The sequence below is a fragment of the Anopheles gambiae genome, chromosome 2, assembly GCF_943734735.2.
Source record: "Anopheles gambiae chromosome 2, idAnoGambNW_F1_1, whole genome shotgun sequence".
Taxonomy (NCBI): Eukaryota; Metazoa; Arthropoda; class Insecta; order Diptera; family Culicidae; genus Anopheles; species Anopheles gambiae.
The window spans coordinates 114,491,522-114,508,689 of record NC_064601.1 but is presented as its reverse complement, the minus strand read 5'-3'; the positions used below and the strand labels follow the sequence as shown (position 1 = coordinate 114,508,689).

The following is a 17,168-nucleotide window of genomic DNA, read 5'->3' as shown; positions in this document are numbered from 1 at the left end:
AACTGGGCATATCCTTTTTACCCATTTTTTTTTCTATACCAAATCCTGTACGGCATGAATCGAAACAATGCAGTGGGCTGGTAGTGGGAGGAGTGCAGTGAAGCAAAAATATCCAAATCTCTACAGCCATGTACAGTAAGCTTTGTTTCATTATATCTGCATATTTTTGCGGTTGTCGGTTGAAGTTTTCGACATGGGAAATGAACATGCCGTCTATAGAACGTAGAGCGTACAAAACATTCATGAAAAACGTCCCAGCATCCCATTTTTCCTTGTCCAGCCCTTTGATGGCAACAATTTTTTCCCTGCCCGGAACCCATAATTAATGATTCCTTATGGAAACAACATCCATACAATGTTGGACGCTCCGAGACTGCCTGTAACTCCGAATCCGAATCAATGTCGTGGCCGGCAAAGGGTACAATGTATGAACACACTTTAGTCAGTCCTTCCAGACCCACCCTTCCGGGGGGAGTGCTGTGAAACAAAAGGTGTCCGGCTGTGACCTGGCGAATGGGGTATCTTTTGAATTTTATTAGCAACAAACCTTTCCGCCCTGGTTGGGGGGAGGGGGCGCTCGCAGTAAAGTTCAACCAGTTGGATTATGGTTTCTGTTTGATTTCACTCGTGCTCGGTCGTTTCACGTCTGTTATTTTTTGTTTGCTTTTCGCTTCGCTCTATGCTAAGCAACCCGTTCTGCTGGATGAAGCTGGTGTTTTTATTTGACATGGGTAAATATCTAAAATAAACCCGAAGCATATGAGGCGAGCTACCGCGCGTTTGCTCCTGCCTGTTTATGGCATGCGAAGAGTCTGCCGCTAGAAGTGTAATCATCATTGCTACATACACACGGCGCACACACATACAGCTGCAATGTAACCCTCTCGAGCGGACACCGTGATGAAGGTTCCCGTTCTTTTTCTGGCTTCCTTTTGCACAGTGGCCGGATATAAATGTCCGTTATTGCAAACACCGGAAACTGAACCCGGAACAGCGCCGATCCTCGCTATGGCTCCTGCACCCACCCGCAGCTTGTGTTGCAGGGCTGGAACGCATCGATATCCGATGCCCGGAGATTGGATATTGAGCCCCCGGTAAGACAGTGCAGTAATAAACTGTGAATAAGAGCGCATGACGGGAAACCCCTTTTCGAGGGATTTCAAGCGAGGAATGAGCAAAACACATCCTGGAACACACGCCACGCTGGAACTGGTTGAGGTTGCGGATGATAAATAAAAATTTATCTGCAAAAATGGGAATAAACACGCTCTCTTCTACTGGCTGCATCCTGGGAGCTTGCCGCTTCGTTGCACAAAACGATGTTTAACCCACTATTTTCCTTCTTCTCCACATCATCTTCCACGAACTTCCTGCAAGGGCAGCTTCTTGTGCTTATTGCTTCCGGCACCAACCAGTGAGCTTCCTTTTTGCACAAATGTAAAACGATGCAAGCGGTCCAGCGGTCTTTTGCTTTTCATCTTACGTCCTGACAAAACGGGTGTGTTGTGCTATCGGGAAAAACGCAACTCTTGGGCGCGAAGCGTTCGCCATACTAAGCCTGCCTGCCACTGCGCGCAACTGTGCGCAAATATCCGATACATGTGCTTAGGATGTGCACAAGGGCCCGGAAAGACACAACATTCGGCATAAACAATCCCCGGCACCGTCCCGTGGAGCGTGTGATTTATTAGACACGCGCGCTCGCGTCCAATCGGCAGCACCGTGGCAGCAAAATACCCGACCCAGACACAGGGCATGAGTTATGTTTTGGACTGTAAAGTGCGCCTACTTCTGTCGGTACGGCTGCGTACGACCGAGCAGAACCGTTTTCCGGTGCTGTGTGGTGTACACAGTTTTCGCATGCGGTTGCGCCGGACACGGTTGCCATATTAAACTATATATTTTTATTACACATCCAGCTGCGTCGGTCGGGACTGCACTCGAGCACAGCGCCGAAACTGGGTTGCGTGTGCAGTACACCGTTAGGCTTTGACGTGTATCAAGTGACGAACCAAAGTCGTCCTCGTCGTTGGGTCGTCCTGTCCATCACGCGGCCGGCACACTGCAACAGCGCCGACATTGACAACGCCGTGTTGGTCGGCCGTGCGTGACGCGCTATTTGTGACAATCTGTCACTTTTGTTTTGCGGAACCCATCAAATGGGAATTTAATGTACATTTGATCAGTTTGACAGTGCGCGCTGAGTTCGGTCGGTCAGACTCTGTCCGTTTTGTTGCCGAGCCGGGCAGGATGGATGGATACACGCCAATGCTGTACCGCAACGTTCTTTGATATCGCAGAGGGAGGGGCGTTTTTGGTTTCGTTTGATGGGTGATGGGTTTACGATTTTACGGCCGAAATGGCCAACCCAACGGAACGATGGCACCCTGGCATCAAAGGCAGTCGGTTTTTCCGAGTATTTGCAGCGCTCATTTTAGTTGCCATTTCAGGGAGGCAGAACCGTACAGTTGGTGGGCTTAGTCCGAACCAGGTAAAGTGTACAACATCCACTTTAAGTTAAATTAATCAGCATGCTTGAAGAGGTTTCTTTTAAAGCATCGTTAAGGTAGTTTAATTGGCAGCTCTCTTGCATTGAAAGCTATGAAAAGCTCGTCGCCCTTTTTCTGCATCCCGAGCCCATACTCTTCATCGGCTGATTTTTAACGATTTTTTCATTTATAAAACTGCTAAGCAATTAATGCCCATTCGCTGAAATGATTGTTTTATCCTGCAATTACGATTTTATCCTTTTCAAATTACCCTTTTATAACGTTTTAAGAGCGACAGAAGGTCATTTTGTAGTGCCGATTGCATACGGCACGGCGTGCTTTTATTTGTACGCTCCCAAGCGCCTTAAAGTATGCACAACACAAAGCAACAGTGTAATCGGTTTGGGGAAAAAAAACAAAATCAATCTTAATGTAAATTTGTTCCTCCTCCGATGGAACCGTACTCCTTTTACTGTTTATAATTCATTTTAAAATCCCTCTCGCCTTCCACCACCCTCCCAACGCAAACATCGCCCATTGCGAAAACATCAATCAGCCAGCCTCCACACCGTTCCGATGTGTATAGCAAAACAAGGCAAAACCAAACTGTCTAACTGCAGATATCGTAAAGTACGGAACAAACCCCTTCTTTCCATCCTTCGGGGCCAAACATTCGGGCTAATTGAACTCGTTCACTCGGTAATGGAGGGTCCGTTGGTTGTGCGAGGGTCTGGTTTTGGCTTGCCGGGGTTGAAATAAATCGACCGTCGCTCGCTCGCTCTCCCTCTCTTTGATTGGATGGATCGGAACGCAGATCTAACAGACGCAGGATGAATTGATGATGTCGATTTCAGTTCAATCGCGCACTACTCGCACAAAACCATCGACCTCGGAAAGGATGCAAACTTCGTACTGATCGAAAAAGAGCCATTACGCCAACACTTTGAAATTGGCTGTCCCGCCCCACTTGCAGCTCTGAAACAACGCTGCGGGTGTAATTAATTGAAGAAAACCCGATCCCTGATGAATCGCTTGGCATTCTGCTGCTGCTGGTGGTTTTCCCTTATTTGACTAAAAAGCTAAAAAGCTTGGATGATATGCACCACAAAACACCTCGTCGATGTGTAAACGAACGCTTTGTTGCGGGAAAGGGACATCTGCAAAAACTGCGCTTGTTTATGGGACAGCGGTGGTGTGGGTCCCGTGAGGTTCGGGCTTAATTAAAGTGTTCCCCCTTTTTTCGGCTGTGAACTGCCGCGGCGCGAACAAAATTTATTTGCCCGGTACCAATTTTTCACGCCACAAACGATGGATATAAATATTTCCCACCACTGTCCACTGTTCGCCAGTTTTATTTGTTTTGTTATGTCCTCGTGAGTGTAAGAACCAACAAGGGAAAAACGAAGCAGCGTTCCCCCTTTTCAAAAAAAACCACAACATTTTTGCTGACAGAAAACCAGGGTGGCTGAGTGGCCCCGCCGGTCCTGGTGTGTTTTTTTTTTGTCCAAAGGGCGTTGCATCATACACGGCAAAACAAAAAGAACAACAAAAATCACCGCATTGTACCGGCCTGCCCTCATATCTACATTGTCCACACCTCGGTGAGAAAGCGAATTGTCACACGAAAAGGCTGCATCCATGCGAACCGCGCACCACCACCCTTATTTGGCTTTTCTGGACCGCTGCCAGAAATGGTCGATAACAACCGATAACTAATTGCTTGCGCTTCTTCGCCGGATGTGATGGCAAATGCAAATGTACCAATTTCCGTGTCCGGTGTTGCGGGTGGAGTTTAGCTGGGAGGTGGATGGGAAAATACGGGCTGTTCCACTGTACGAAGGTGGCCAAACCGTTGCCAACTTCATAACGCTACCAGATCGCGACAAGATACAGGCGCCCAGCATCGAAAGACTTCTGGGGACCGTTTTCTGTTCCTTGCGCTGTGCGCTGTTGGAATGCTGCTGCTACTCCCTGTATGCCAAGGCATCCAATATAAACCTTATCCTTTTATCGTAAACGCAAAAGAAACAGTGTGACAAAAGAAGAAAAAGAAAAAAACGAACTGCACTCGACGACGGTGGGAGCAGAATCCAAATAAACTCCAGATTCAATCACCGATCCGGTGGCAGAGGTCACGATAACTTCGTTCACTGATACCGGGACCGTATTCGGTGAAGACGACGACGACGACGACGACGACGGTGACAACTAAAGCCAATTCGCAAACGAGATTCTATTCTATTTGGTTTCCTTCGGGACACACACACATACACACGCGGGTGAATTTTGGGATCCGTTCGTTTGCGGGATTTCGCTTTCGCTCGCTGCCGCAACGGTTTGCATAGATTCAGGCGCGCACACACACTGCACACTGCACAGCAAGCGGCGAACCGTGCCGCCGTAAAATTCCTTTACCCGAGCGAGTATCTCGGTGAAAAGATCTGTGCCCTGGTTTTGGGGCACATCGCTTTTTATTTGATTTTTCCTCCTTCTCGTTCGTTTTGTGTGTCCCGCCAACCCCAAAGTCAGCCCCAAAAATGTATGCCAGGTCAGCTAGGTTCTTCTTCCAGAAGCTGCTGCTAGAACGCTCCAGGGAACGGCTAAAAGCCTTCACAGCCAGCCACGTTCGGTTGCGTTTGCGTTCGCTTGCATTTCATTTCATTTCTATCGCTCTCGCTCCTTCTCTTTTTCTTTTTTATGGTAGAAAGAAAAACGAAGTAAAGGCTTAACGCCGCATCCACCGTTGTCTTTGGCGTATGGAGGTTTATCACGTAGAAACACACAAGAAAACCACAGAAGATGACGACACCCGTCCCCAGCCAAGCGTATGGTTGACGATGTGGCCACCAAAGCTACCAAGCCGTGCAAAGCACACAGGGGGAGGGGGGGGGATTTTCCGTGTGTACATTTGCCCAAAAAAAGGCCAAAGAAAGCACATCGCTCAACCTCGATGCACATCGCACCTTCTTGATCGATTGCAGCAACGAACGACGAAGACCGAAAACGACAAACAGCATAGACACATTACGCTCGTTCACGATCATTCGACGATTTGCATAAACGTCTTGGCTGTGTCCGACCCGGCTCCCCCCGAAATGTGCCATTTCGTTTGTGCTTGTTTTAAATTTGCCCATGACAAGCGCAAATCGATGTCTAACCTCTGTTTTCCCAAATCGGGAACAGCTTTTGCTTCCATTGCACTCCGTGCTCCACTATGACATCATTTTGGGTCGTGTCGTGTGAAGAAATCAACCTGCGGCAACGACAACTCCGCAGAGAGATTCTTGAATAAGATTCGAAACTAAGCCCCGTCCCTTCCCTTGTTGGCAGCGAAATAGTATAAAGGAGCATCATAAAACTACGAATCATCACTTAGGCAAAGGGAGGTTGGGGAGCGCTACGTTGCGCCCCAAAACGAGACACATCAGACGTGACAGATTGCACACCACAACACCCAACTCACCATAAATAAGATGCATTGCTTTATGACACGAATCTGCTGCTGCTTTGAGCGTCGCTTTGCAACGACGCGGAGAAGAGTTTTAATTTACCTAATTGCAACACAAGCAGCAAATGGTGCAGTGCAATGGTGCAGCGCAACCGAGGGGTGGGACAACTTTTTACGGCTTGTGTGATCTGCTCTGGTCCCCTTATTATGATGCAGGAATCACAAAACATTGCTTGAACTGAGTAAAAGAAAAAGCTTTCCTGTGTACTATGGTCGCTGCTTAAAGTTTGCGCCTTAAAGTATGCAATATTCACTGAACAGAGCGCCTAAAGCTATGCAACTAGCATAATAAAACTGTTCTCTAGTGCGATGATTCTCGAATGAAAAATGCCTTTAACAGATACTCTTTACAAACGATGCTGTGCTATATTTTTCACTAGAAACCAGTTTGCGCTGAGTAATGTAAAAGAAATTATTAGTATCACTCACTTATTTCTTATCAATCTCGAGAGAGCACACACATTCAATTCCGAACGCGAACTTCGAACCCAATCAGCGCTCTTTCACCTCCAATAAGCTCCACTCATCGCGAGCTACTTGAACCGTCAGCAAGTACATATATATATCGTTACACGGCAGCCCCGGCCACTCGACCCTGAAGGAGCAACTGGAAAATAATTTTCACCCTGCCACCTTGGTGTATGTGCTCGAGTGCTCCGGTGGCTTATAGTTCTCCGGAATCGAAGCTCTTCTTGGTACAATTCCCTATCGGTGAGCGGGTGACTCGCTTGCAAGAAGTGCACTCCAGCAGCTCGGTATTATCATCCCGGTCCACAATCCATTCGCTTCCTTCGTGCCGTGGCACGGTTGTAGAAAGCGATCCGATCCGATTTGCTGTCATCCACGGGCACGGCTGTCTTTGCGGGCTGACCGATTACCAATAAGAGCTGACCATTCGCAGACGCTTCTTTCTCGGGCCGCACCTGAGCCTCAATGCCTTGCCCACTTGAGCTTGTAATCGTAGAATTGGTCTCGATAATGAACGCTGTCTGTGTCGAGTTGGGAAGCATTTTTATCCATTTTTTCTTTCCCGTTTTCCCCGGGTAAAGGTAATCTTGAACTACTCAACGCTCAGGAGCGCCCTCAAGAACCAAAGAAGTTGAAAAAAGGGAAGCTCATCAAGCACGAAGATGCATCCCATCGGAGACTCGGAGACAGTTGAATGAAATCTTGCCCCCATTGACAGAGCTTTGCACAGAGTGCCACAGAGCATAATGCCCGACGCTCTATCAGGCTTATCTGTACAATTCACTACAACACTGCTTGCTCCAAGCCATCGCCCCTCCGCAGCAGAAACGCTCCAGGCAAATAGTTGCTGATAAAACGAAATTAATAATAGTTCAAAATGGATTTATGGTGCTTGCGTTTGAATTTATTGCACCGTCCGAGCGATTTTTGGGGGAGGGATTGGGCGCTCACAGCTATCGACGTCAACGTTTATTACGGTCAACACTCCCGTGTCCTACCGTGTCCAAAGTGTGCCCCGGAGCTGTTCAAATATTGGTCAAGCGAGTAAACTTTGAAGTAAGCTTACTTACACTCACACTGTGCCGCTCCAGTGCCAGCCAAGTTGGGTGTAACCACTCGGAACGGGCGGGCGTAAAGGTTTGCCGTTCGCGTTTACTGCCCAATTAATGTGTCAGAAAACGGGTTCCAATCTTAACCTCCGCTGCCACCCCTACATTCTGCTGGTGTAATAGACTTTTTGCTGTGTCGGTGTGTGTGTGTGAATGCCGAAAAAGGGCAAACGCTGTTTTATATCGTTCCCGCAAGCACACACCAGACAAAAAAGCACACAAAGTGTGTCCTGCTGCACGTGAAGTTGAATAAAAACTGAAGACCATCATCATCACCAAGAGGGAAGGGGAAGGAGCAGTGGGTGGGCAGTGATTTGCCAGTTCAACTCCCCCTCTCCCGTGGACCGAGCACATAAATCCCCACCTACGCTACTGGTTGCTGTGCTATTGCCACCACTTCTCGAATGGTCGACGGTGGTGACGATGTTGGTTGGTTGGTTGGTCCCGCATTCAAAGAGGTCCCGTTCACCCAAACACGCACACACACACACGGAGGAAAAACCACACGTTGTAGCAATTAAGGAGTTTCTTTGCCACTTTTGAAAGGGTCCCTAATTCCCGATGCCCAGCAAAACCCCACATCACCACACCGTTCGCTTTGTGGTGACAGCAGATCGGTCAGGGTTTGTCACACCGAGCTGGTGTTGGTGGGCGCAACCGCGCAAAGATGGTCCGTAATAAAATTTACACTTTTACGACCAACTGGGAAAGGGAAGGAGAGGTAGGAGTATTTTAGTGACAATCGGGCTCGATGTGTTCCACGTTACACATCTTCTATCATTTTCATACGGGTCAGTTGCCACGTCACGAGGTAGATTGATCCTTCCGAAAAAATGGTTTCTAACGCTCCAGTCGAAAAGTGTTACCCTAGCAACTGCCCTTACTGTCAAAAGCGTTGATTTTTGTGACAGTTTTGAAGAGTACAAAAAAATGCAAAAGGCATTTGCGTCACTACTAGTCAGTCATTAGGTGGGCTCAAAGCAGTCCCTTTGACCTGTTCCTCCGTCACAAGTGCACCCAACAACGTCCAACCCGATGAATGCATATGGATGGATGAATAACGAGTAGTAGATTTATGCTCCGGGACTCTCTGACACACACACACAGTCCAGAGTGAGCGAGGAAAAAATCCCTCCCAGGCATAATAAAACCCAGGCCTGGCGGCTATCGCTACCGGTAATCGCCGACCACCGAGCACTGTGTGACACACCAGTCGGTCCAATCGTCCCAGGGAATGGTGGAAAGTTAAGCTACATGGCCACTGTGGGACACGGATCCGAAATCTTTCAGTTCGTTACCCATCAAACCGGACAAACGGTCGGCCGGCACTACAAACTAACCCCTAAACCAACAGCCCCACCCCACCGAGCGATGCGGGAACAACGGCTAACAGGCTATTGTAACCCGATGCGAGGCACTCCCGCCTGTCGCCCCGGGAACGATGATGGCGGGATAACATGGGTTTTATATTATTTCTATCTCCCTGCTCGTTGCGCCCACACCAACCCAAGTTCTGGGAAGAAGCGTTAGTGGATGATCTAAATGGAAATGGGACAAAGGTGCACACACACACATACACACACACACATTGCTCCGTTGTCAGGTTGGCCTTGGTTGCATAGTGCGAACGTTGGAGCGTTGGGTTGGATGAAGGCTAAAAATGTACAATTATTTCACAGCATCCAACTCGACCATGGTTATGTCCTCTGCAGAAACTTTAATAATTCAAACCTACTACTACTGCAGAATGGGATGTGTTCCCATTTCTGTTTCCCGAGCATTACTGTGTTTGTGTGTGTGTGAGTGTGTATGGGTGTTTCCATTTGAGGGAAGAGCTGTTCTGTCAGCTCATATATACACTCACTGAACCCTTGGAATGGTCAAGTAGGCTCAATCATTCGCTGTATCTAAGCAGCAACCCTTACGTTGGCAGGTCGCTCTGTATGCGCTGTACGGTGTGTGTGTGAGACATGACATGTGCATGAACATTTCTCTCATATACACACACACATGGTGTGGGGAGTTAAATGATGAGAAAATGTAACCTGCCTTTCCCTTCAAAACGCTCCCCACACATTCCTTGGTGAGCAGCATTTTTTTTTGTTCAGTGTTTCATTTCAGTTCCATTAAAAAAAAACCTTATTCTAGGACTGGACCAAAGCGGACTCAGTTGTGTCACGTGGCCTGGTGGCTCCTAACTCCATCGTTTGCATCGTTTTTTACCACTGCCTGCTCTATTTTAGAAAGCAAACAGGCTACGAATGTAATGCAGCTTGCCTAACCAAGGGCGCAAAAGAAATTCGAACGACACAACGCAAGATCTTTCTTCTACGGTGATGTTCACCGAAAACGTTTTAACAGTACGTTTTGCTGCCACATCTACAGTCACACGTGTACGGTAAATAATTTTTTGGTACGGCAAAGTACTACGGGACTTGAGTGTTGCACCTGGGCACATATGTGGGGCAGAATTAATGGCCTCTGGGAGGCGAGTTTTATTGCACTAGCCTGGAATGAACCTCAGGCTAAAAAAAGGTAGATAACGGAGAGCTTTTTTTTTTGGGGTAGGCTAATGCAGTGTAGCAGGTGGTACCAAAAGATGATACGATAAGCTTGAAAACATCATAGCAGAATGCTTAAAATCCACAGCCCACATGAACCAGTGCTTGTCTCAAGTTTAGGAAAAATACACTCGTTTTATAACATTTTTAAAAACAAAAGCACCATGTCCAAGTACTGGAATTATCTTCGATAGATCTACATAGACCGCACACCTAGACAAAGGATTTCGGTTCGTTGGTAGCAAACATTCTAAAGTTCATAAACCGAATCAAATCCAGAGTTGCTCCATGAACGGTTATCTTACAAGTATCCTCGAGGTACACTTTTCATCGATTAGGAGCTTATGCCTTTTCTTTTTTTCTTTTGCTACAATAGTCTTCTTCATCAATTCCAGTTAAACGAATCCGGGGTACCTTTTGTACGAACTGATGAGTACGCATCCGTTAGTAACCTACAGGTAGCAACGATATCAGCATAACATATCTTCAAACATCCCTCACTCTCGTTCGTTGACCAAATCGGATGGTTAATATTTCGTACGAATCCCCCTTAATCGCACACCGAGGGACGGATGCGTGATGTTTCCAGCGTGCCTGATACGCTTGAATGAATGGGTGAGATTTCGCTTCTTGGGTGTAATACAGCATGAAAAAGAATAAAGCAGTTGCCTGGTGGGATCTGTTTCATTCGAAAGGAGAAAGTAAGCCGGTCCTCTGTGTGTACCCTTTTGAACTTGGAAGAGTTTCACGGTGGGGATATTGAAGATTAAGCTTGTAATAATCATAAGAAGGATGTTTATCAGTGATGTGAATCTGGTGTAGAAGTAACAGAACGCGTTGGCGTTTGAAACTCAACGAAACAACTCCGTTGTATTATGAATTGCATAACTTTAGGCGAACTAGTTCACCATTGCATTCCTTCAGGGGTCGAACGATTTGATTTCACCGTGTTTGATGGTCGCAGGCAGCCGTGGAATTCACCACATGTAACTGCCACCCCAAGTACTGCACACCGATGGACATGTGTTTCTCATTTCCAGATAGCTAGTTGGTGTTATCTGACATCCCTTCCCGGTCCCGCACGCGCACCAACTGCTCCAACTGCCGGAATTTCTGCGGTCACTCGATAATGGCGTAAAATTGTCATGCTTTTTAGGATTATCGCGCTTAGATAAACGGTCTAATCGAGCGACTAACACGCACAGAACAGCAGAACGGAAAAGCGGCACCGTCCTCCCCGTGCTGTATCGAAACGGAAGAACGCCCACCGCGCCGCAAAAACCCGCCCGGACGCGCGAGCAGGAAGGATGGCAGGACTGGACGACCTTTCGAACGAATGTCACTTTATCCGCTCAATTTGTGGTGAGCGCTACCTTCCTCACTCGCTTCCCTTATATGTGTGTGTGTATGTGTGTCTCGGTAATTTTGGATTTGGTCAATTTGGTGGAAAATCTTCGTCCAAATGGACTAGTGTCGTCATGTTGGCCGCACCCTCGCAGTGAAATGCTCAGCCTTTTTCGGGTCAGCACGCGTGTGTGTGTGTGTGAAACAACAAGTTACAACAAGTTCCGCATCGCTAAACACGAACACGTGCGCACACTTACACATACACACACACACATTCAAAAGCCCGGTTGATGGGACGCAAGTGAACGGAACCACATCACAAGCGATAGCCAGCGTTTAGGTCAACCTATCAATCAGGATTAGGAACCTTTCCTGGCCCCACTCGTTTCTCCCAGTTTTCCTATGTCACCCATCCCGGGAATGGGTAACCCTTCTTTCCCTCCCCATTTCTATTGCCCACGGTAAAGGTCTAATTGCAAAGGTGTGAAGTTTGGCTGGCTCATACTGGCTTTTATTTGTACTGGCAGAGCGGGAAGGCCCACAACAAGAAAACACCACCATTCAACACCAAAACCCCGCTTCACAAAACAGAAGAGGGCTTTTGAAGTTATTTATCGCCCTCAAGCTCTTCTAAGCTCGTTGGGTAAGGTTTGAGTGGAAAAGAACCGGGATTAAAGCCGGGGAAAGTACGGACATGTTCCCGACCGTGCACCCGATCGATGCCGAACAAATGTGACCCATTAGAAGGAACGGTAAAAAGAACAACAACAACTGTTGGGCAAAAAAATGGTCACTCATAAATGTGACCACAAGACAGGTGACTAATTTGAACCATTTACGGATCTAATCCTTCTTTTTTTTTGTCTGGATTAATCGTAATGCACTCAATGGCAAGCGGGGACGAAGAGTGAACGTTTTGGTTAATGAGTAAGATTGAAAGCTGGACTTAAAGGAGGACACGCACAAAGCTCTTAAAGTTGAAGTAAACGACCCCTTTTCCGTACGATGCACAGAAAACAGCCTAAAAGTATGCAATAAGCATGACAAGCGTCGGCTATTCAACCCGCAAACGCGCTCTTTACACGCTTAATGCTGCATTGCATACGGAAACATACCGTTTGTGCCAACGAGAGCTGTATGCCATTGTCATTGTGGAAACCCTCACATCTACTACGTCATTCATGGTGACGATCCGTCATTTAATTTCCTTCGTTTCGTTTGGTTGTTTGTGCGGTGCATGACGGTTTTCGACACGACAGTTAGCGACTCATCGCGCCCCGGCAGCACCGTACCACGGGACACACTGACCACCATATTACTGTGTCATACAAACACACACACACAAACCTTCTAGTCTCACCGACCCCAAGCTGTGAAAGGGCCCACCAAATTCCAACTTTCACGTGACCGAACCCGGGGTGTCGTGACCGAGGGCAACACACACACAGAAGAGAGAAAAAACGAACGAAACAAATAGCAAAATGTAACAGCACAAGCAGCAGCAGCAGCGGGTTGCCCGACCGTGTCCCGTGGTAACTGGGACACGCTAATTCGTGCACCACAGCGTGAGGTTTGTTAATTTTCCAGCTCGCTCGGGACGGTTCGCTTTGCTGTTTTGCAGGGGTTTATGTTTTTTTTCTTCTTTCGTTTCACTCCAATTCTGTGTCCTTTCAATTTTTGGGCAGCCCAACCAAAAAAAAACGTTGGTACCACTGGACGGCGGATCGTCCCGACCGACCCTAGAACGTAGGGTCTTATTTGGGAGTCTCATAATCGTGACCGAAATTGCTCAACCGTTCTCAAAACTCTCCTCCTGCTGCTCCAAGGGGGGGGGGGGGTGTGGGGTAAGGGTCAGTATGAGTTTATAAAAATATATTTGCCTTTCTTTTGTACAACTCGTCACGGACACCCTGTGGATGGATGGGAAGCAACAAACACACACACATAAAAAACACGCTCCAAACTGAAATAAAAACCCCCCAACTGTGACTGGGAGGAGACAAAAAAATGCTCCCGGTGGGTGGTTTAATAAATACGAACAGCGCACAGCACACATAATCAGTCCCGCATACACACACACACCATCAGTTGGGTATAAAACACATTAAAAATCCTCCAAAAAGCATGGATTCGCGCACTGTGTGACCACACACTGTCACACGGGCGGCAGCAGCAGCAGCAGCAGCAAGTCACCCGTCAGCAAGTTGTCAGTTTTGGGGTTTGGGAAAATCTTTTAAAAATGATACCCAGTAGAGTGGGCCACCAAACACACACACACACACACACACACACACACATGCGACATGGACGTTATAATGAATGCGATGTTAACTCGCGATTTCAGCACAAAATCACAGCCACACTGACACTGAGGAGCGTGTTGCGTAAATTGTCACATTATCGTCGGCGAACCGTGTGAACATCATCATCACCATCGTCATTGGGCGTTATCATCATTCGTCACCTCATCGAGTGGACAAATGAAAGTCCTAAGCTGGATGAGGGGGGATAAAGTGGAGTGGGTCATATCACTCACACAAACTGCGAGCACGTGAATGGGAAATCGGAACCGGAAAACGGGGTGACGACGACGTCATCAACGCTCTCCCCCCATCGCAAGCCGTTTCAGGCGAGGTCAGCCTCGAGTTGTGTGTGCGTGTGTGTGTGTGTGTGTGTGTGTGTGTGTGTGTTCTAGCAAAAACAGTTTGTCCTTTTTATATCATTCCGCTTGCCTTTATTCCTTTTGCATTTTATATTTGCATGTCCGTGCCGTTTGTGTGTAAGTCAGTGAGCAAAGCAAAAAAACAGGGAAGAGCCACGCAAAACTGGACTCTAGTTTTATATAAATATTACTTTCCATTTCTGGACACGAGCAGACGAGCAGTCCTGGGAAACCTTTTTTTTTGTATTTTACACTCCCTCCGCGGGGTGTTGTTACATGTTACACTCACACTTACATCCATGCACATGCCATGTGCGGACGTCATCAGTGTAATAAAAATAAAATACACCAAAAAGAAAAAGGGAAACACAAACCTTCCGCTTTCTATGAGCCACCAGCATATACACACACACACGTGTGATGGGGAAGGATGTGCACGTGCTTTCCATTGGTTTTGTGTGGCACACACCGTTTTCACTGTGCGAAAAGCACAGCCAGAGTTCCGGGAAAAAGGGGCAAAGCGTCCCATCGCATGGTCATGGTCCAACTGGACACGGTATGCACACACAGCTCAGTTTTCGCCTCCCCTTTAACCTAAACCTGCAGCTATACTATTTCACCAACTCGGAAGCAGTTTTCCGTACGGTGCGCATCTCCGGGAATGATACGGAACACCAACCGGGAGGCGGGCGTGAGGATGTTAAATTAAACTCTTTTGCTTGTTTGCTGTTTTGTCGGTGCTGTTACGATCTTTTGCACTGCACTGTGTAGCGTACAGTAGTAAAGGAACGGTTTAGCTGACATTCTATGTACTCTTATTTATCATTTTTAAAGTTGAATATGTTGCACCACTTAACAAACGTCCTTTGAAAACTGCATAATAATGAGTTCTTGGAAATCAAGTGAGCTTCCAATTTAATTTTACAAGATTCCTTGTAATTATGTGTCTTTCCCCGTTTGTGCTCATTACGTTAACTAAACCCAGCAAAGAAAAAAAGAAGCGCACTGTACGAAGCTTAATTATAAAACCCTCCCTCTCTCCGCTATTAGTTTCGTATCATTAATTATTTTTCTTCCTCCCCCGGGGTCCAGATAAGCGCCCAAACCCTGTCCGTCGGAACTTTCGATCATTAAAGCACATGTCCAGGCACATTAATGACCGCCACCGCGGTTCCATCAAAGGAAAAGGGTCACGCGTGCTGCCCAAAAACTCACCCAGAGCTTTGCAAAGCTTGCATTCCTGTCCCGGGCGAGCGGGGCGGGCGGAAAAAGGAGTTTTGCGGGTGAGGGTCCCGACGACAAGCGTTGCATTCTAATTATTATAATTAGCGTCGGTGAAAAAGATGGACCCACGCAGCAGCACCGCCTCGCCAAAACTAATGCTAATGCCACCGGGTGGACACCGGGCATAGTTGTGGGGGGGGGGGTCTGGCGAGCAGGCGAGCGAGCTAATAAATCCTAACGAGCTCGGCGTACAAAGCACGGCGTCCGTTCGCGCTTGCGATGCACTGAATATTGAACCAATTCCAACATGCGTCCCGCACTCTCCCAGGGCACCGGAACATCCACTCCCTTCAGTCGGGTTCGGGAAAAGAGAAACGAACGGTGTACGTGTGTTTAGTATTCGATTAAAACTGGCGTGGCGTGGTTGCTCCAGAAACGCTTGCTCACGCCACGCCACGCAGCACCTCCACGCAGTGCTCCACGTTCTGCTATCCCTTTCATTTTTTGTTTTATATCTCCCCACTTTTCCATTATTGTTATTCGATTCGAGTTTGAAGGTACGATATTCCAAAATGGCACCATCAGCACATTCCGGTGCCACATTTACAGTCCGACCAGGCTCGTCGCTCGTGGCTCGTTAGATACGAAATGCACCGCGCCCGAAATGGAGCGTTTGGCTAGTGGGTCGGCCCAGGAATGCAGTGTCCAAGGTTGGCCGTTTGTGGTGGGGGGGGGGTTGGAAGCGATGCTTTGGTGTGCGCACTCGATTAATCCACGACCACGACGAGCACTCTCTGTCTGTCTCTGTGTAGAGTTTTCCAGCGAAGCGTTTATTAGACTTTATTGGAATGGTACACATTTTGATCAAAACTGCGTTAAGTCAATAATTCCCCCCCACAAAACGCCATTATCATTCTACAGAAAGGGTTTGCATTGGTACGTTTCGCTCGCTAAAAGCTAGTTATAGCTCGAACGGTTATTTGTGGAACACTTTTCCGTTTTGTAGCGCTGTTGAAAATTATTTTGGATATTATTTTCATCGTGATTTAGTGAGAAAAAACTGATTAGCCCCTTTGAATGCATAAATGGAGCAGTTTTACGCTTGCTCATAAAGCCAGCATTCAAGGCGAACTGTAAAATATGCAATTATTAGTTATGTATGTCGAAAAACGAGCAAATATTCGTTGTGCCATGTAAATTGCATACCTTTAGGCGTATTTTGTTCGCTGAGTGTACCTTTTCAGCTGAGTATGCGCTCAACCGCAAATAAACAAGTATTATACTCAGTAGAATAGTGTTTTTCGCTAAATATGTTCTGATGCTCAATTGAAACATAGTTTCTAGATTAAATAATATCGCTAAAACATTTTTAACATTAAATATAAGCATAAAGCTCTCCACGAACAAGCACAAACGTGCCAGACGACGAACTCGGTTTGTTACTGGATCATTTTCTAATCATGTCCACTTGCTGCTTGCATTGATTGCAACAGAAAAAGCACCATCATTTATCATTCCCTTGGTATAAAACCAGCCTGCACGAAAAAAAACCCTCCCAACCATTGTAAAAATTCCGCCAAACCTCGATTTCAAACACAAACACGCTTTCCAAACCCAAACCCTCTTGCAGCAAGTTTTTCAAAGTTTTTGCCCGCCACCAAACGCAAGATCGTCCCCTATTCGCTCGATCCCAAACGAGAGAGAGAGAGAGAGAGAAGGAGAGAGAAAAAATACGTTCACAGTGCTTCAGGCATCATTTTCTATCCCCAGCCCCTCGGATACTGCCCCGTGGTGGGTTTG

At 47.2% G+C, this 17,168-nt stretch overlaps 1 protein-coding gene across 9 annotated transcripts in view; it reads right to left on the bottom strand.

The window, feature by feature from the left end:
* LOC1269835 (glucose transporter type 1) overlaps window positions 1–17,168 on the bottom strand; it is a 172,006-nt gene that overhangs the window by 150,531 nt on the left and 4,307 nt on the right. The gene's annotated exons all lie outside the window — the stretch shown is intronic.